Source organism: Ictidomys tridecemlineatus, chromosome 2 (assembly GCF_052094955.1).
Source record: "Ictidomys tridecemlineatus isolate mIctTri1 chromosome 2, mIctTri1.hap1, whole genome shotgun sequence".
Classification (NCBI taxonomy): domain Eukaryota; kingdom Metazoa; phylum Chordata; class Mammalia; order Rodentia; family Sciuridae; genus Ictidomys; species Ictidomys tridecemlineatus.
The window spans coordinates 67,983,127-68,004,362 of record NC_135478.1 but is presented as its reverse complement, the minus strand read 5'-3'; the positions used below and the strand labels follow the sequence as shown (position 1 = coordinate 68,004,362).

The window sequence follows — 21,236 nt, the reverse complement described above, 5'->3', positions numbered from 1 at the left end:
CAACTGGCACAAAGAACATCACCATCTCACCATTGTGAAGGTGCCCCACAGACTCTGCAAAAGGCAAGTCCCTGAGAAGACTTTGCCTGAATGCATTGTCTAGATACTTTGGTTTCTGGAAGTCAGCACCACCCGTTCGTAAAGAATTGTCTTAGGAAGGATTTAAAGCAGCTCTCAAGAATACAAAAAATCCTGAAAAAATAACCCATATTAAAAGTATGCACAGAAAAGGGAAAAATAATTGACCACTGCATTGTGTGAGTTTTGTACCCTAGCACTTAGAGGTCTCCAGTTCCTCTGACTACTTTATTCAGTTTTATCATTGTTATTGTTACTATTTTTCTTTTTCTTAGTTGTAGATGGCTACAATACCTTTTATTTATTTATTTTTATGTAGTGCTAAGGATCCAACCCAATGCCTCACACTTGTTAGGCAAGTGTTCTACCACTGAGTTACAACCCCAGCCCATTTAATATTACTATTATTATTATCATTTTGGGTTCCTTCAGGCTATTATATTTACATGCTATTTTATGGCACTTTTGAGAAAAAAATATATATATTAATTCATAAATGTGATTTATTTTCTAAACACTTAAGCACTTTGTTCATTTTTTGTGTTATTTTAAATAATTATTTCTTAATTTTAGGTGAACACAATATCTTTATTTCGTTTTTTTAATATAGTGCTGAGGATCGAACCCAGTGCCCCCTGCGAGTACACTATCACTTGAGGTACATCCTCAGCCGTCATTTTTTTGTGCTTTTGAGCCTTCTCTCGACAACTTAGAAATTTTTATATGGAAATATGACTTTTAGATATTCTGAAGCAAAATTTCTTAGGGTTTTCCCCCCAAACCCTCAATATCTTATTTACAAACATAGTACAACTTCCTTAAAGAACACTATAAGTCTTTAAAAGGTATTAAGGACAAATTGGTGTCTTCAACACAGCTAGGGATTTGTTTTTCTTTCATAGAAAGTGAAAAATAGAATTCCCTTTTAGTGTCTCAAGCCCTGGTGGGAAAAGTCTCAGAATGTAGAAGGTCAAGGAAAGGGTCCCTGTTTTCAAAGACACTGGGGGAGTCTCTGGCTGCCCTTCATCCTTCCCTCTTTGCTACTCAGACACCTGCAATATTTGCTCCTCTAATGGCTTTGAACATTTTTGAGAGTCACAGACAAAACCAATGCACAAAAAAGCAGAGCCTTCCTTGCCCTCCAAGGACAGCCTCTCCCTGCCCTAGAGAGGAGCCTCAGCAGCTGGCTGAGCCAGATTCCCCCTACCCTCTGATGGGTGGCCATGGCTGGTATCCGCACGTCATCGTAGGTCCTGCTGCCTTCGGTGATGAGGATCATCAGCTTTCTCTTGTTGGGCTTGGACTTCTTGAAGAGCTTCTCCAGGGCATAGTGGATGGAGGCGCCAGTGCTGGTGCCACCACTCCAGTACCCCACCCTCTTGATGGCATTGAGGATGTCAGGCTTGGTGCTGTACTTGTCAAACCCAAACTGCAGCCGCTGCTCGTAGGGTACTGCATGGCCTGATACGTGTGTCTGTGTCTGAAATCTCAAACTCCTTGCTGATGTTGGCCACAAACTGCAGGACTGTGTGGAAGTTGCCTGTCCCCACACTGCTGGAGCCATCAATGACAAAGCCAATGTCGGCTGAATTTAAGCAGGTCTTGCTGCAGGCCAGGCAGTCGGTGTCACAGACCCACTTCACCAGGGGCTGCATGGTCTTGGAGAAGCCCAACCAACTCTGCACATTGAACCATTGGTTCTGCACATAGCCTGGAGGACAGAGGGGAGGGACACTCACCAGGTCAGCAGTCAAGTCGCCCAACCTGGCACCCTTACCTTGGGCCTCCAGGTGGGTAAAGAAGCAAACAGACTACTGTTTACTGTGCTAGTCCTTGTTGATGGCTCTTTCCCTTTCTGTTCCACTATGTAGGCACTTGCTGAGACAAAGACCTCTCCAGTAATCTCTGAAATCACTCCTGTCTCCACAGATAACAATGCCTCAGTGGGAAGCCCTTGTGCTAGGCAAACTCACAGGGAGATGTAAGTCACTGATTTCTGCTTTAGATTTATGCCTCTTCAGCTCAATTCATTTGTACTGGCAGCCAGCCATGACTGGCATTGATGGGCACCAATGCATGAGAAAATTAAAGAAAGCTTTTGTTCTCCTGAGAAAAACAGAGCACACCTTAGAAGTGACTGAGGAATGTTTCCAGAGCAGGCTGCACCCACTGGGAAGGGGCCCCAGAGTTGCTGAGTAGTCACATGGGTCAGGGTAGTACTAGGTGCTCTTGGAGAGATTCTCTTATTCAATCCTCACCTCACCCTATAAGGGGAACAATGACCTCCCCCATTGTTAGAGAACAAACTGAGGGCCACTACAAGGGGACATGCCTGAGTTCCCCAAACTAGATTGCCTAGCTGTCTGCCTTCAAAACCCAAGCTCTGCCTTCCAGACAACCTTGCCAATAGGCAAACAAATATCTATTTATTTGTGCCTAAGCTTGTTCCAGAAAAAATTCAAGTCAGCTACAAATAAACATTGAGCAAACTTGCTGGTGTGTTCCTGGAAGTGACAGGGCTAGTGTTTCTAAGGTGGAACATTTGAACATTTTTTTAGAGTGAGAGAGGAGAGGGAGAGAGAGAGAGAGAGAGAGAGAGAGAGAGAGAGAGAGAGAGAATATGAATTTTTAATATTTATTTTCTAGTTCTCGACTGACCCAACATCTTTGTTGGTATGTGGTGCTGAGGATCGAACCCGGGCCACATGCATGCCAGGCAAGCACACTACCGCTTGAGCTACATCCCCAGCCCTAGGTGGAACATTTCTTCCCGTCCCTTCCTTTGCGGGTCACAGAGCATGTCTGACCTCATGACTACGGATGAATCTGTATAATTAAAAAATTATTTTGAAACTAGTAATGGCTTAAACATTCTAGGAAAAATACATGTTTTTTTTTTGATTTGTAAAAACCTAAAGCAGGTTACAAAACTTTCTATGGAGGAGGCAGCAGAAAAGGTTGAGTGCTTGTAGGAAGCTGATCTTCTGGATGGAGAGGCAGTATCCCTATTGGACAGCCTGTGTGAGATTCCAGCAGCAGAGAGTGGTGGTGCTAGCCAGGGACAGGTGGCCACTGTCCTGAGCACAGGGCCTTTGTGGTGTCACAGCAGCAGGGCCAGAAGCAGGGTTGGGACTATGCTTTAGAAGGCCTCAAGAACAAAGAGAAACAGTGAAGGGTTTGGAGCAAGAGCCCCAAAGTTGGAAGAAGTCTTTATAAGCATGAGTTTGGCTTCACTGTTAAATCTCTACACAGGAGACCCAGGAGAAAGGCAGGTAAGATGTTAAATACTGACTTGAAGTGGGGAGATGTCACTGGGCAAGAGAAAGAACAGAGAGAAAAGGGATGCAGTTTGGGAGCTGATGAGAAATTCTGGGATGGATGGGGCTGTTCATACAAAGTCCCAAGAAGGAGACATTTTTGGTGGGAAAGATGATGATGAACTTGGCTTGCTGCATGTAGGACTTCAAGTTCTGACAGGGCTTCCAAAAAGGGAAAGGTCACCAGGTGTGATGGCACATGCCTACAATCACAATGACTTCGGAGTCTGAGGCAGGAGCAACAGCAAGAGACTGTCTAAAAATAAAAAGGGCTGGGATATAGCTCAGTGGTAGAGCACCCTAGGGCTCAATCCATAGTATGGAGGTACTGGGAGAGAGTCTTTCATCTGAACAGAGAAGACTGTACAGCTCAAGAGATGAGAACTGAAGCTGTGGCCTTGGGAAGACTGGAGGAAGAGAAGATTGTGAGGGAAGATGGATGAATAGGATCTAAGTCCTGAAAAGGTCCATGTTCAGGGTACATAATGGAAGAAAAGAGCAAGTGAAATAACAGCTGCACAGGTCCAGGAAGCCAATGAAGAGGATTTCATGGGGCAAGAAGAAGTCAGCAGCCTGGTATGCTGCAGGAGGTAACGCCTTATTAGCTCCAAAAACATAATAATAAAGTTGGAGGAGCATCACGGACAAGATTTTGCCAGGCGTGATGGCACAGGCCGGAGATCCCAGCAACTCAGGAGACAGAGGCAGGGATCCCAAGTTCAAGGCCAGCTTCTGCAACTTAGCAAGATTCTGTCTCAAATATAAATAAATAGATAAATAAATATACCTGAGGATGTAGCTCACTGGTAGAGCACCCCTAGAATCAAACCCCAGTACGAAAAATATAAAAAATAAAAAATAAAAGACAAGCTGTCCAAGCTTGCTGGCTCTGTTCCTCCCTCCCTCCATCCTTTCTTCTCTCTTTCTCTTTCCTTCAGTTGAAGCTTTGCCTTTGAAGGAAGGTTTACGTGGACAGCCACTGGAAAACACCAAAGGTGGTTTAGTAGACTGGAACAGGAGGCCAACTATCCCATCTGTCCTGCTTCAGGTCCAGCCAGACATCTCAGCAAACCCAGAAATAGCATTGGAAACATGACCTGCCTGAAATGTCGAAACACCTCCCTTCTCTTGTTTATCAGATTGATTAATGTGTAGCATATTTGTGTGAAAGTACATGTGTGTGTGTGTGTGTGTACATACATTTGCATGCTCATGTGTTTATATGAAGCCTTCCTGGACTGCCTGGTCGACGTCCCTGATGCTTTGGGAGGAGCAAGGAAGGAAGAGTCTCCACATGAGACCTTTGGAACACTGCTCTGCCTTCTGTTCCCAAGCTGCTGGCCTTGGGTGGGTGTGAGACTTTTCTTTGAGAGAATAATTTGAGATACCTTCATTGGAGACACCACTACCTAGATGTGAGATTCATACACTTTTGAAAGCCCAAGAAAACAATCTTCCTGGAATTTCAGCTTTTCAGAGTACAGGGGAGCTTGACTATGGGTGAGTCTCTGGCAATTACAAACCTTGTTGGCAAAGTTAGGCTCCATCACATACTGCTTCTCATTTTCCACAGCAGCTTCTACAGTGATGAAGAAAATGTTGATTCCTGATTCTCTTGCAAGCCTTGAAGCCTCCTCCACTTTGTCTGTGGGCCAACCATCTACCATCACTATGGCCACATTGGGAACACCACCTCTGTTTCCATTGGCTTTGGAAAAGAAGGTCTTGGTCACAAAGGAGATGGCCCAGCCTAGAATAAAAAGACTCATGCTTGAAGGAATTATGCCAGTGGTAAATTCAGAAACAGATCACAGCAGCACAAAAAGGTCAAAAAAAAAAAAACACACTCATTCCCTCCCAGTTTGACTGTTCTATTTTTTGAAACACTTTAGTTTTAGGTGTACAATTCAGCAGCATTTGTGAGTGTACAGTTTAGTGGCACTGGGGCACATTCACAATGCAGCTGTCACATCACTCCCTTAGTTTCATTTTAAGCCTTTAATTTCTAATTGCCTTGAAAAAAGTTATAGGGACCAGCAAGTAGCAGGGAAAGACTTTCATAGAAATAAAGGGACTCTTATTTGCTTGGGTACCAGACTCACTCTAAGTCTCTAAGCTGCCTCACGTTGTGTCCTAGAGCACAGGATCAGGGGAGTTGAACTGGAGTGACAGTAGCCTTCTCTGGGCTTCCTAAATCCTGGGAGCTGCTGGGCCTGCAGGGCTGTATTCTGTGGTCAGCGGTCTTTCTGCCAGTTCCAAGCCAGGGGCCCAAGTTTGGCTGTCCAAGGAAGAGCTATACCAGGAACTGAGAGATTGTGTTCTAGCCCTGGCTGTGCCAACCACTGGCTGTGTGGCCCTGGGTGGTCCCTAATGGTCTCTGGGTCTAGACTTCCAGGCCAATGATCTGCTTCAGCTGAGTGCAACAATCATGAGGCTTTGTGAAACCTTGAGATGCCTTTCTCCCATGTGCAGGGTCTCAGGACATTTTCAGAGTCAACTAGATGACAAACTATCTTACTTTCCCAGCAATTTCCCAGTCTCAGTGCTAAAAGCCCAAGTTCCCCTGGGCAAATTGGGATGACAAGGCTCCCTTGCTGGGTTGTGTGGAACCAGTGTGTGTGTGTATGTGTGTGTGAGAGAGATGTGTATGTATACCCATGCATCCTCTGAAATTATACACAGGATCTTGTGTATGAGTACTATCTGGGTAGCAAGGCCATACATATTCTTTTTGGAGATTCTCAAATGAGTCCCTAATAACAGCTAACAACCACCTTCTTTAAGTAAATATTATCACACTCAATGCTTCTCTGGTTTGGGCAGTATAATATTACCTGTCAAATGAAAGTATCAAATGGTTACATCTAAAGTCCTGGAGAAGTGTCTTAGTAAACCCCTGTGAACTGTCTGCACTGAACCTGGTTGCTAAGAGAAAACATTGGCTGCTGAAAACTGCTTCCATGGCCAAGGGATAATTTCCATCAAGTCCCAAAGCTTCTAGTAGTCCTTTCTGGCTCAATATTAGGCACCATAAGGAGGCCAAAAGATCACTTTGACCCCACCTAATCTTGAGACTAGTTGGCCCACAGTGAACCAGTGCTTGATGCACATTCCACCAACCTTGCAGTGGATTTTTATTGTTGTTGTTGATTCCTTCCTTCCTTCCTTCCTTCCTTCCTTCCTTCCTTCCTTCCTTCCTTCCTCCTTCTCCTCCTCCTCCTCCTCCTCCTCCTCCTTCTCCTCCTCCTCCTCCTCTTCTACTTCTTCTGGTACTGGGGATTGAACTCAGGGGCACTTAACCAATGAGTCATATCGTGAGCCATTTTTTTAAAAAAAAATATTTTATTTAGAGACAGGTTGTCACTGAATTGCTTAGGGCTTTGCTAAATTGCTGAAGCTGGCTTTGAACTTGCAATCCTCCTGCCTCAGCCTCCAGAGCTGATGGATTACAGGCATACACCACTGTGCGGGGCTTGTAGTGGGTCTTGAAACCAGATGCTGGATGTCTGAAAACTACAATGTCCAGACTCTCTTGCATCTAGATTTTACTTTCACAAATTGATGTATTTACATGAGATTTAGAAGATGACAGCAGGCAGGGGCTGTACTTTTCTTTCAGCAGTTTATGCTGATGAGAATCTGTAGAGTATTTGACTTCTCTTAGAGCACCATTGACAGACATGTTTGTGTGGTTGCTAGCTTTGATGGTATTAGGAGAGAGGGTGCAGAATAGCCCTTTTGTGGATAAGAATGGATCAGGGAGGACTTGGTTCTGGAGTGGCAGCTGTAGAAGAAGCTTCCTAATTGTAGGCTTCCTGCTGAAACAGGTTCCTGAAGAGGTTATGGTGGCAGAATTCAGAAAGTTGTTTCTAGATCTTGGAAGAGGTAGCAGTTCCTTTGGAAGCCCTGTTGCCAAAAAAAAAAACCTCCCAAATTCTGCTTCTTCAATCCTTTCTATAATTCTCATAATGTTTAATGCTCTGAAATAAATCACTTTATACATGAACCAGCTGGTTGGATTCTGTCCTCTGAACCCAAATCCTGAACCAGAGGCAGAATTCAAACCTGTGCTACACTGAAAAAGGTATACTGATTAGGTTGAAACACCTTTCTGATCTCCTCAGGGAAGTTAGTTGTCTTCTGAAGTTTTTCTCCAGTAAAATTTTGCTCATGGGAGGATTAAGTGGAGAACAAGTCAGAAATCAACTTTATCATGTTTGTAATGAAGATGCTTTGGAATTTGGGACATGGAGAACAGCAGCTTGGTCAGTGTTTATTTAACATTGTTCAAAAGTGACAGGCTCTGCATTTACTTGATTCTTATGTATGATGGCTACAAAATGTTCTCTCAGGGTTGGGGAGGAAAATAATTAATCAGATTTATTGTAACTCCCTCAAGGATAAGATAGTTCTACACCCTGAATGTAGATTCTCCATGCCAAGAAAATGTGGCCCACATCTCCAGTCCTTTGGATTTTGATGATATGAACAGGTTCCCTGAGAAGCATATAATCATCCCCCCTTGTGTCCCCCAAAATAAGGCTAACATTTATACATTAATTACACATTGGCTTGGGTTCTTTGACAGTCTGAGCACGGTTAGTGTGAAAATGTGAAACTTGTTTCCTAATGTGCCGTCACCTCTGGGTGAAATAATAAAATGGAGTTTCTGAACCTGCTCCAGTGAGGATTACATCTTGAACTTCTGTTTCCCCCTCCAAAGGCTCACACATCACAAAAGATTCATCTTGAAATAGAGGAAAAGACTCTGTTTGCAAAGTCATTGCTGCAACAGTAGCTGATTGGAACAAGACTCCCAAGGAGCACTGAACTGCTTTCTGATGGAATTGGTGGTGGGATTTAATGTTCAATCTTGGCAACTTGGAGTCCAACCAGGAAATAGTCACAACAGCAGTCCTGCTTGTCCTGAAGAATGTTGGCATCCTGAGGAACCAAGAAAGCTGGAACTAGATGACACACATGTTTTGACAATTCTTGCCACCTGAACTCATTATAATACTTCAGAAAAGACACAGATGTTACATGAGTCATTTCTTGATGGATTCTTTTTTTTTCCTCCTTTAATATAGAATGTTAGAAGACAACCACATAGAAAGAGAACCATGGCAACAAGATAGAATTATCTGAAGTGGAGTCACATACTTACATTAGAAAGCCCTCCTCTCTGGGTAATTTTCTCAACAGCTGTCTTCAGGTCTCAAGAATTCATGTGAGTTTTTGAGGTTAAACTGGTTAGCAGGGTTGTCATTGAAGAGGTAGAACAAAAAAATAAAAATAAAAATTAGCTCAAAAGTTATTACTGTCAAGAAAGGTAAAAATAATACTTAATTCTTTTATATACAAAGAGAAGCTGCTTCAAAGCCTTAAACTGTGGTTCATAAAATGTTCCACTGTGGCCAGAGTGATGGGAAGACAGAGACCGGGATCCTTCACAGGGGATGGAGAGAGATTATTTCAGAACTGTGACCCACTGTATGGGTGTGCAATCCATGTAGTCAGATGGGGGTTGGTTTACTGCTTTGCTACCACCATTTGGGATTCTTAACAATTTTTGAAAGAGGACCTGCATATTATGAGGCTATTTTGGGCTTTAGGTTACTAAGTCCTCAAGTGTGGGCATGGAGACCTTTTTTTTTTAATTTGATGGTACTGGGGATTGAACTCAGGGCCTCCTGCATGCTAGGCAAGAGATTTACCACTGAGCTACACTCCCAACGTGGGAGGAGACTTTCAAAGCATCTTTTCCAAGATCCCCAGAAGTAGATCAATGAAGGATTTCTGTGTAGCTGTGAATTCCTTGAGTCCCTGTCTATCCTCAGGGCCTGGATTGTAATACAGGCAGAACTTGGTAAATGTTGAATAAATAAATGATTAGAGATAGAAAGAAATATACTATGTTGAATTATCCTGTTAGTGGCTCACAAAATAATAGCAATTGGAAGATTTGTATTTGAGCACATGTGTTGAACACCTTCAGTTACTAAACATTAGCCTATTCTTGGATAAACCCCATGAATGGCAAATCAAATCTACCTTTAAAAGGGACACAAATTTTACTGCCTGGAAATAGCTTAATTTACTTATCAAAAATTCGCTAGATATACTGCCGACCACTCTATTTTACCTTGACACTAATAGCTCAAGGATCTCAGTAAATAACTGTTTCATAGGAAGTACCTGCTTTTGAATTTCACTGAGCAAAATGCCCTTTGCACACATGCAATAAATTTGGATCATGTGATTCTTGTGACTGAAGGTATGATTAATAGATGTAGGTATCAAAGGGCTCTGTTGCCACATACTAAATCTAAGCAGCTCAAACAGAATTCATTTTTAGGAAGTGGGTGGCTGATCCTCACTGAATGGTCAGTGTCCTTACCTTATTATGAAACTGAAATTAATTCCATGAATTTTGTTTAATACCATTTTTAAAAAATATTTAAGTTTGGTAGGGTTCCTACTCTTTCATGCATAGTGGCAGTATTAGGATACCTTCTGAAAATGGTTTTGGCCAACAGGTGATATTCAGAGACAGAATGTGGCCTCTATATTCAGAAGCACATAAGAAGCCTAAGTAAGAACTGAGGTTTGGGCTGAGTGGTAGAGCATTTGCCTATCATGGGTGAGGCACTGGGTTCGATCCTCAGCACCACATAAAATAAAGGCATTGTGTTCATCTACAACTAAAAGAAAAAGTAAAAGGAAGAAGAAGCCTAAATAAAATGATAGACCCATACATCAAGAGTTAGGGAAAATCAACATATCTACCCAAATATCTCTCCTTTCCATGTACATTCCTCTTCTACCTGGAAAATTACTTCAAGTAGCTAGCTGGACTTAGAATTCAAGTCCTGGACAGTAAAGCACTAGGAGTTTCCCTCCATCCCACACCCTAGGGCACTTCTCAGTTCTTTCAAATGTTTTCTTGGGTGAACCTGTGGCTGTTGAAGGCTCATAGGCAATAAGAAAAGCAATGAACCTCTATAAAGAACCTCACTTTCCATGTCCAAACCAGGGGACAAAACTTCATGTATGTTATCAAGATGATTATTACCTGACAATATTATTAGGCCATCTCAAAATCCTCGTTTTCTGGCACATGAAAAAGAGCAATGGCACTCAACTTCTGGAAAGGCTAGTCTTCCATATGCTCTATCCAAGGCAAAGAATTTTCAAAGAAAGAGTTTGGGTGATAGCATAGAACCTATGTTTGATTAAGAGAGTCATAGAAGGGGAAACCTCAAATCTATAGACTCCCTTCAAATTTTTGGCACATGTTCAAACGTGATTGTATGGAATGAGATTCTGAGAATCCTCAGGGGAAAAAAAACATCAACAGGAAGACTTAAAAAGTCAAGGAGAGATTTCTGCAGATATCCACTGTTGGTGAGACAGAATTTGAATTCCATGTCCTGCTGAATTAGATAGGCTTGGCAAATATCTCAGGTTTTTCACTGAGTCTACAGAAAGGGTATGACTTAGAATAAAAAAACTCTTTCCAGGATTAAGAAAACCACCATAGGGCTGTGGTTGTGGCTCAGTGGTAGAGTGCTTGCCTAGCACATATGAGGCATTGGGTTTGATCCTTAGCACCACATATAAATAAATTAAAAAGGTATTGTGTCCATCTACAACTAAAAATATTTTTAAAAAAAGAAAGAAGAAAACCACCATAAGATTGATAGCAAAACCTATATAGATGACTCTGACAAAACTTATAAATAAAACATAACAAAACCTTTTCAAGAGATAGTTGATCCATCAATAACTTAATTGTTTGAAAAAATACAAGCAATATTTTCACAGGAAGATAACAGAATCGAGAGTTTCTAAAATGTATTATCCATAATGTTCAAAATACAATTTTTAAAAATGCTATACAAATGAATAACATAGGGAAATGTCATTTAGAGACAGGAGTAGGGTAATGGGTGGGGGTTGGGGAGGCAGTCAATAACAACAATATGAAAGGGGTGAGAGACAATCAGATTTTGGAGTTAGCAGACAAGGACTGTAAAAAAATATTCTGATAAATATGTTAAATAAGCATGTAAATATAATGGTAGACAAGGTGAAAATGTGAAATTGAAAGAATGACATGGGAATTCTAGATCTGAAAAGTACATTTGAAATTACAAATTTATTGAATAGGATCAACACAGATTGGACACAAGTGAATATACTTCAAGGTATGTCAGTAAAATTATTGAAAGAGTTTCAGAAGCACAGAAAATGGGAGAGGGGGGAATGAACAAATTTCAGTGACCTGTATGATAGCATCAAATGGTGTATCATATATATAACTGGAGTCTAAAAAAAGAGAGAGAGAGAAAGAGGTATAAAAAATCACTAAAAGAAGTATTGGTCAAAATATTCCAACTTTTAGTGAATAAATGACAAAACAAAAATTATCAGAATACATATAAAAGAAAAACACATTTGCGGACATAATGATATACTGCTCAAAATTCATCTAGAGAAAGGAAAAAAGACACATTATATACAGGAAAACAATGATTAAAAAATGATTATTGAGTTGTCATGAGAATTATTGGAATCTAGGAAACAATAGGATGATGACACATTTTTAAGTGGCAAAAGAAAAGTCTACAAGTCTACTTGGAATTTAAATCCATTGGGAAAAAAAGAACTGTTTGCCATCAGTGGTATTGTTCCTAAGATAATTACTAGAGTCATTCTTATTTGTTAGACTTGGAAAGTAACATAAAAAATTCAGTTTCCAGTAATGGTGCCCTACAGCAACTCTCCTATTGAAAACAGCTATAAATTCTGTACAAAATATTTTTACAATCTTCTTAAAAGAAACACAAAGCTGACAAGATAACAAAGAATGACATGGTCAAAATTTGACAAGACATGGGAATCCAGTTAAGTACATGGAATAAAAGCCATTTTTTCCCCTTTTGGGTATTGAACAATCAGAAAAAACTTGAACTTTAGTTTGGACAGCCATGTAAGACCCAAGGGAAAAAAATCAAAGACCCAGACAATCCAAAATAGAAGAGTTTGAGAGGTAACATACTTCACACTAAGCTAAAAAACTAAAGAACAAACTCAAAGCAAAAATGGTATAAGTGTAGTGACACTCAGATGTATTTGTAATCATAATTTATATCAGGTGGGTGTTCAAAAAAATCTTAGCAATGAATTCACTTTAAAGTAGCTTTGAATTTTGATAATGCCTCCAGACATCCACAAGAAGCAAAAACAAAACCCTCCTGAAGAAGACACCTCTATCTCACAGCTCATATTAGTGTTATACTTTCTAAAGGACAGTGAGTAGAACACAAAAATAAACCAAGAATATAAAAGAATAAGTCAAGTCATCATGAGCAAGAACTAGAAAACAAGAGACCATTCAAAGGCTCCTCTAATATCTCAAGTGTAAGAACTACAGAGACAGTAATTATGAAATAACTACTAAGTTTAAAGAATAAAAGATCATTCTGAAAATATCTACTACAAACAGAATGTTATTTGGAGGGGGAGAAAAAATACCCAGCAGATTTGATTGAAAAAAGAACCAAGGTGAATGTCAACAAAACCAAAACTTCATTGGATAAAAGTATTAGAATTAAGACATGAGAAAATGAACTAGAATATAAATGAGAATAAATTACCCAGAATAAAACAGAGATGACATGCATGGTGGCACACACAAGTAATCCCAGCTACTTGGGGAATGAGGAGAAGATTGCAAGTTTGAGGCCATCATTAGCAACTCAGTGAGATCCAGGCTCAAAAAAAAAATAGGAAAGAAAGAAATTCAGGATAAAAATATGGAAAATATAGACTAGAGAAAAGGAGAGGACCTACAATACAATATACATATAATTAAAGCCTTTTTTCAAAAAGAGAAGAAAGTGCAATCGGAGACATATTTAAAGAATTATGAGAATTAGACAAAATTAAAGAAATGACAACCTAAAGATTTAAGAAACCTAATAAAGTTCCAAACAAAATAAAAAGGAATCCATACTCTGACAAATCAATAAAACTACAAAAAACTAAAGACAAAGAAAATATGAAATGTAAAATAAGAAAGTGGCAAAACACAATAAAATATTTGTGTCTGATATATTAAATAAAATAAGTAAAATGCATTCTGTCACAACTAAGGAGAACAAATAAAAATCATAATAATAAAAAGTAGCACTAGTGTGGCTCTGATTACTTCTGAAAGTTTTAGGAATGAAGGAGATATTAGGGCTAGGGTGTGCCTTAGTGGTAAGTGTGTGTTTAGCATGTCTAATGGCCTGAGTTCGAACCCCAGAACCAAAAAATAAATAAAATAAAATCAACAATGAAAAGAAAGATAGTGGGACTGGGGTTGTGTCTCAGTGGTAGAGCACTCACCTAGCATGCATGAGGCACTGGGTTCAATACTCAGCACCACATTAAAAAATAAACAAAATAAAGGTTGTGTCCATCTACAACTAAAGAAGAAATTCTTAAAAAAAAAGAAATAGTATCTGAAAAGACTTTTTAAAAGAGTAGCTGAATCTGGGCATGATGGTACACACCTGTAATTTCACCAGCTCTGGAGGCTGAAGCTGGAGGATCTGGAGTCAAAACCAGCCTCAGCAACTTAGCAAGGTCATAAGCAACTCAGTGAGGCCCTATCTCTAAATAAAACATTAAAAAGGGGGTGGTGGGGCTAGGGATGTGGCTCAGTGGTTAAGCACCCATAGGTTCAATCACCAATACCAAAAAGAAAAAAAGACATCTGGAAACTTAAGTGACAGAGCTTATAGAAAACTATTTTGTTCTTGATCATTTAATCCCTCTCTCTGGCCTCACTTTACCTATACCTAAAGTAAGGGTTATTTTCAAAGTTAGTTCCAGCTCAAAGATTACACTGTCATTATATACTTCAGTCAGTGGGAGGTGATTCAAATCATAATATTCTACTGCCTAAAAATAAAATGCTAGCTATCATCAGAAAGAACAATGGAAATAAAAAAAGAAATCATATCCCAAATTCTATAAAGCTATCCATATATGAAAAACCAACACAAATGTTGAAACTGCCAAACTTTTTTTTAATATATACTGTGTGTTTTCTATATGTAAAAACAAAAAACAATAACTAAAGTACTTGTTCTTAAACCTTGCATATTACAACTATAAGGTAGCTTTAAAAAATGAACAAACAAACAACAACAAAAAAACCCAGTAATGCCAGGGACCATATTTCCAAAGATTCTGATAAATATTATTGAGTGGTCTGGGGTGGAGCCCAGGGAATAGGTAACTTTTAAAGTTCCACACATTATTCTAAGACTTCAGCAAGGTTTGAGAAATGTTAAAACTTAAATAACAAATAAGATATGTTTTAAAAGAGTAAAACCTCATAATTAAAGCTTGTGAAATTATCAAGGCTATGAATAGAATGAAAAATTAACCTGCTCACAAAATTATACCATACCATCATGGGGTTTACCTGTTCCCAAAATAAAAGAGTAAGTTAAAGGACCAATTGAATTGAGGATTAGTTGCATAGAGTAGTAAGTGTGTACAATGTTACCCAAGGTAAAATGCAAACTTTAGATAATTATATTCAGAAGAGCTCATAAGAATTCTAAGATAGCAGATGCCTGGGGGTTATCAAAGAGAGCAAGTACTTTCAAAGTATATAACTATTTTGAAGCAGATACTCAAGATCATCATTCCTATTAAAATGTCCTTAGTGCAAGGGTCAAAACCAGAATACTAGACTGCATGGACCCAGGATGGCACATACATAACTCTAGCTTTGAAAGAATTCATGACTGAAGATCATACATTTGTCTGGGGATAAAAGAAATAGAGTAAAACTTAACACAGTGCATTTGCTGCTATTTATTTATTCAGCACTTATTTGTGTTATGTACCACACCTGTACCAGATACTTTAAAATAACTCATTTAAGTCTCACAAGGCAATTAATTATCCTCACTTTACACACAAGAAATCAAGGCTCTGGAAGGTCATTTTGGCAAATAAGTATTAAAGGCATGATATACAACAGTAAATTGTAGCGCATGGAATTAAACAAAGATCTATACCACTGTGCCTTTCACAATATTTTATATATTATCATAATAAGAAAAATAAACATCATTTTAAGTGCTTACTTTTTCTACTTAAATGCTTAGAAAGTCTTCTCCACAGTTTTATGAAGCCACTTCATCAAAAGATATTTCAATCATTTTTGACTCCCCCTTTTCTCAAATTTTACATCCAATGCCTAGTACATCTTGCTGGTTCTATCTTCAAAGGTGTTCAGAATCCATTATACTTTAATGACATAACAAAAAATACATTCATATATCCCTGCCACCCTCACTCATTTCTAGCCTGAATTAACTCAGCCTCCTAACTAGTCTTCCTGCTTCTTCTACCCTTCCACATCTATTCTCATTTTGGCAAAGGGATCTTTTTAAAGACAGCCATTACCTCTGCTCTCTGATTAAAACATTACAATGGCTGCCCATCTTGCTGAGGTATAATAGGCAAGACTCAGTACTTCTATGACATTATTTCTTCCATCAGTTTCTCTACTCTTGCCACATCTGCCTCTTTGTTATTCCCCAAACATTCCAAGCATTCCCACTTCTCCTGGCTGCTTCCCCTGCTTACACAGCTTCACTTCAGGTTATTACATTTTCAGGTTTTAACTCAAATGGCATCTTATCAGTAAAAGCTTTCTTCCCCTCTCAAGGATTACACATCCCCCTTATCCCAACAGGGCATTTATCACCTTTCAATCTGTTATGTATGTATTTATCACTGTCTGCTCCCAATTTAAACTTGATTAGAGCAAGATCTCTTTATTCTCTCTTCATTGTTGTATCTTTTCTCGTACCTCAAATGGGATACAGCATGAGGTAGGTACTTAAGAAATATATGCTGAATGAAAATATAAATGATTACTGACAAAACCCAGATTCATGAATACTCCAGCATACAACCTCCACAACACATGCCCTGCACAATCTAATAACCAACTACATACAATTCTAGCACTTTCTGGTAAATATCCAAGCCTCTTCCAATTCTACCACACATAATCATCAAGATCTAGGGCCAAGCCAGGAACAGAGAGTGGTGCACACTTATAATTCCAGTGACTTGGGAGGCTGAGGCAGGAGAATCATAAGTTCGAAGTCAGCCTCAGCAATTTAAAGAAACCCTGTTTCAATTTAAAAATTAACAACAAAAAATGGAGGGATGCTGAGGATGCAGCTCAGTGGTAAATCACCTCTGGGTTCAAACCCTAGTAATCCCCAAAAATCTAGGGCATGGGTTTGGGGAAGGACCAGGAATTAAACCCAGGGGCACTTAATCACTGGGCCACATTCCCCAGACTCCTTTTTTACATTTTATTTTGAGACTGGATCCAAGTTGCTGAGGCTGGGTTTGAACCTGTGATCCTCCTGCCTCAACCTCACAATATGCTGGGGTGGTGAGCACTGTGCCACTGCTCCCAGCTAGGGCCACTAATTTTTGTGTTTCATATATTTGCTTTCCTAATAGTTAGAAATTTTCAAATACGGACCTTTGGGCTCTCTTTAACTCAAAGCATTTTCCTCCAGCTCTCATTTCCTTCACTTTCAATTCTTCCCTCTTATGCTATTCTAAGAAAATTAACCTTCCTAGCAAATTAGAAACTTTGATTCTTCTACATATTGTTTATTTTCTATTATACTAACTAGACTACATGTTTCTTTGGGGTCTTTAGCACAATGTCTCACATACAGAAAATATTCTCAAATCTTATTAGTATTCTTTCTCCAATTCCTTTCACACATGTAAAGCTCATTAATACCTTGATTATTCTTTTTTTCTCCCATGAATAGCCTATTCTCTTAGAGTGGGAGAACATTGCTAAAAGTTAATAGACAGTCTATTAAAATGTGCATGGGGAAATAAATGACAAAAGTTTTCGATACAATATAGCTGTTTCCTTACTCTCAAAATCTGAATGTGGCAGAGGCAGGCCAGGTAGTTGGGACCTTGGATTGCCTTTGAAAACTCTGCCTTGTCAACTTGAAAGAGCAGAACTGACAGGTTCCTGAAGGGACAAATTAGACAGAATCTTAAATCTTTGTTGGTGTTAATAACATAAGAAATTTAAAAATGATCCATATTTCATCAAAATTCATTTAACTATTTTATTTCCTATTGTTTTACTAGAAATATTTCTAATGGCGAAGAAAAATGAAGTGAAATGTTTGAATTTAATGATGATCTGATGCAAAAAATGTTTTTTTTTAAATTTCCAATTTCAGTAATAAGGGAGACAAAGATCACAGAATATTGGAAACCCTCTTCCCCTTTAATACTTAGGTTCAGAAAATATGACAGAGTTTTTAAGTTTCTCTATGGGAACTTAATTTAGTACAAGTCAAGACACTGTAAAAATGTATTGTTCTTAATATGATGAGCATGAATGAGAAACCTACCTTAAGTTTAAAGTGTGCATGTGTGTGTCTGTGTCAAAAAGTAAAGATTGAAAACACAGGAAAATAAAAAAAATTAAACGTGAGGGAGAGGGTGAACAGGACAGGATGGATTAGAAATTCCCAAACTCCTACTTGTAGTATTGAGTTCTTGTTTGTTTTTGACTTATTTTACAATTCCTAAATCAGAAATTAAAATATAAGCAGCTATATAAAAAAATCATATCCTGCAAATGCACACATTGAAGTTAAGCCCTGCCTTTAACTCTTTCTTGAAGCCTGAAATCCACAAGCTCATTTACACAATGCATTACTAATAAAGGTAAAAATGTATAAGCATTCAAACATGTTGGGTACTATATAGACATGATCAGACTCATTCTAAGAAAACTTACAAATTTCAAATAGACTATATTAGAGCACCATAACAGTAGAAATGAAAGTCACCAAAGAATATAAACATAAAACTGTAGAAATACAGACTTAGAAGAAATCATAGACACCATGGACCACTTTCACATTCATTCAACCTGTTCATCCATCATCTCCATGAGAGATCTTCCCTAATAATCCCATCTAAAACAGCTGCCCCATCACACTTTATTCCTGTACCCTGACTTGTTTTTCCCCACAGCTGTTACCACTGTAAACCATTATTCTACACAGCTGCACTTGCTGATTATTTGCCTTCAGACTAAAACAAACTCCAGGAGGGCAGAATCTCTGTCATTTTTGTTAATCCCATAACCTAGACACAAATGGTGGGTATTCAGTAAACATGTCATGAATATAAATGATGAAAGTGAAGCCCAGAGAGGTTAAAGGATTTCCTCTAGGTCACAGAGCTAGCAGCAATCACGGTCCTTATTGATAACCCTGTCTACTATAATCTTGCCTTGTGGAGAACCATTTCTTCACAAAAGCAGTCTGTTTTAGCACATGATTCTACTTAACAGATTTTGCCCTCTCTGCCAAAGAAAATACATGTTACAAAAAGAGGTGAGGGGGGGTAAACTGGATAGCATTTTAATTTCAAGTACTTTACAAACAAAAACTGTACTCAAATTTCCTAAGCATATAGGATTAGCCCCTAAAACAGGCACAACCAATAACAGTTCTTTAAGTTCCTCCTGAAATTAAGTGTGTGCTTTATAACTTTTTTTTTAATATATAAACTTCTACAAATTTCTCATTATCAGTTTTATTTTTTTATTTTTATTTTTATTTTTTTTGAGAGAGAGAGAGAGAGAGAGAGAGAGAATTTCAATGTTTATTTTTTAGTCTTCAGCGGACACAACATCTTTGTTTGTATGTGGTGCTGAGGATTGAGGATTGAACCGGGCTGGCTGCACGCCAGATGAGCGTGCTACCGCTGGAGCCACATCCCCAGCCCTGTGCTTTATAACTTTTAAGAACCAGCACTGAAAACCAACTTACCAACTCAGAATGGCCTGTAAAGTATCAACTCACTTTCATTCTTCTCAGGGCCCACAATAGCTCACCTCTGGATATATTTTATCTGGTAGATTATGTAAGGCAAGTAATTAATACTGAAGCCTCTTTAGCTCCTTTAAAAATACATGCCAGTCCCACAAAACATGGAACATAAAATTAACTCTTGGCAAGTTTTAGATTCTGAGAACCGGAACCATCTGCAAACCATGACTGGACCACAATTACCTAGGTCCTTCATTCAAAATCCATGAAACTAAATGAAACACAGGAGCGGTGAAAAAGAAGAAAAGGCCAGAAAAAAAGACTTCACATACAAAAAAAGGGAGTTGATATTTCTAACACTATTGCCCAACATCAGTCTCTCACTGAAAGCCAAGGCCCCACGGATACAACTTGGGCTGTCTTCTTGGATCACTTTCCTTGCAGAAAGAGAAATCAACTACCAATACCTTTGGCAGATAACGTGTCCAGACCTAGGATGGGACACGGTAGGACAGCATGTTTTGCTCAGTGTCTCAAAATTACTGTCAGCCCAATTAGTGAAGGAAAAGGGACGCCCTAAGATGTAGCATGGCAGGAGAGTGGAAATGAGACTGGGAGTTAAGAGTGGGAAGCAGCAGAGGAAAAGGCGCGGGGAGGGTCATAAACGCATCCAGAGCTGGAGTGAGAACCCGGGTGGAAGAAGTGGGGTTAGCGAAAGCCAAAGGTGAAGGGAAGAAGGGGATGAGATTCTGGTGGGATGGCCAAGGGGTAAGGGACCCGTCGCCGCATCAGCCTCCGCCAGAAGCCCGAACCCCTTAGCACCGCCGGCGCCCGCCAGGGTGGTTGTTGCTGAAGAAGACCCAAGGACCTGCCTTGCTTCGTCATGGTGGCCGCAGGCTGCTCAGGCGCCCAGCAGCTGAGGCAACGGAGGCAGCCAGCAGCACCTCCCACTCCCTCCGCAGCTCCTGGCCCACACCCCAGTCAGCAGGGAGCAGTCGCTTGGGCGCAGTGCCAGACGAGCCCGTGACGGGCCGAAAGTGGGTCAACTGAGGCTGCGCCGCAGCCCAGCGCCTGCTGGGAAATGTAGTCGCGGGGCGGGGCGCGGGAGGCCAGCTGGCTGCGCCTGGGCTGGGCGTGGCCGCGGTCCTGCTCCGCCCCATCTCCACAGAGGGGCCTTGGAACCGCCCCGCGCGGGTTTCTTCTAGGTCTGGGCTAGGCGGCGCTGTGCCCCGCGCCCGCGGATGTCCATCGAGGGGCCTTGGAAGCGCCCAGCGCGTATTTCCTCCACGTATGGGCTAGGCGGAGCTGTGCCCCGCGCCCGCCCGGGGGCAAAAGCTGCGGAAGTTCATGGTCGGCGCTCCCAGTTGTACGCACACTCAGGGAAGTATCACGCTAACATATCAGCCCGAGTTGTACATCTTTTAGAGCTTCCTGATCATTTTGTTTTTTAAAAATAAAAAAAGCTCAAAGCAAGCTGTACTGTCCACCTGCAGGACGTTGGTCCTCCCACCGGCCGCACTCCGTCCTCTCGTTAGCCCCGACGTCGGGAGTTTCGGTACTCCAAGACCTTCCACTGGCCCACTCCGGGTCGCTGTCGCCGTCGCGCTTGCCTTTTTACCCGAGGGGCTCAAACCTGTTGCCTGATGAGTTTTCATTTACAGGAAACTCTGGTCATCTCTTCCCTGAGACAACACAGCGGCTTCCTGGGGCTTGTTCCCATTTCCAGTTTGTTGAGGTCTCCAGAAAAACTCTTTCATCTGAAGTACATTTCCCTTTGTAGTAATCCTGCAGTGAATCCTGTAAATATTTCAGATATCAAGTAACATGTAGCATGGCAGGAGAGTGGAAATGAGACATGCTATATGTTTTTTCGGTCTCATTTTTCCTATCATCCCCCACTCCCCGAGATTTTTGCTCA

The 21,236-nt window shown here is 40.2% G+C and overlaps 1 pseudogene across 1 annotated transcript; it reads right to left on the bottom strand.

Annotated features, from left to right (window-relative positions):
- Nucleotides 1–1,107: 1,107 nt before the first annotated feature.
- LOC144364712 (vitrin-like) lies at nt 1,108–5,164 on the bottom strand (annotated as a pseudogene). The gene is made up of 2 exons (XR_013427928.1): nt 4,919–5,164; nt 1,108–1,789 (listed from the first exon to the last, which is right to left on the bottom strand). The product of XR_013427928.1 is annotated as a vitrin-like (transcript).
- Between the last annotated feature and the right edge of the window lie 16,072 nt (nt 5,165–21,236).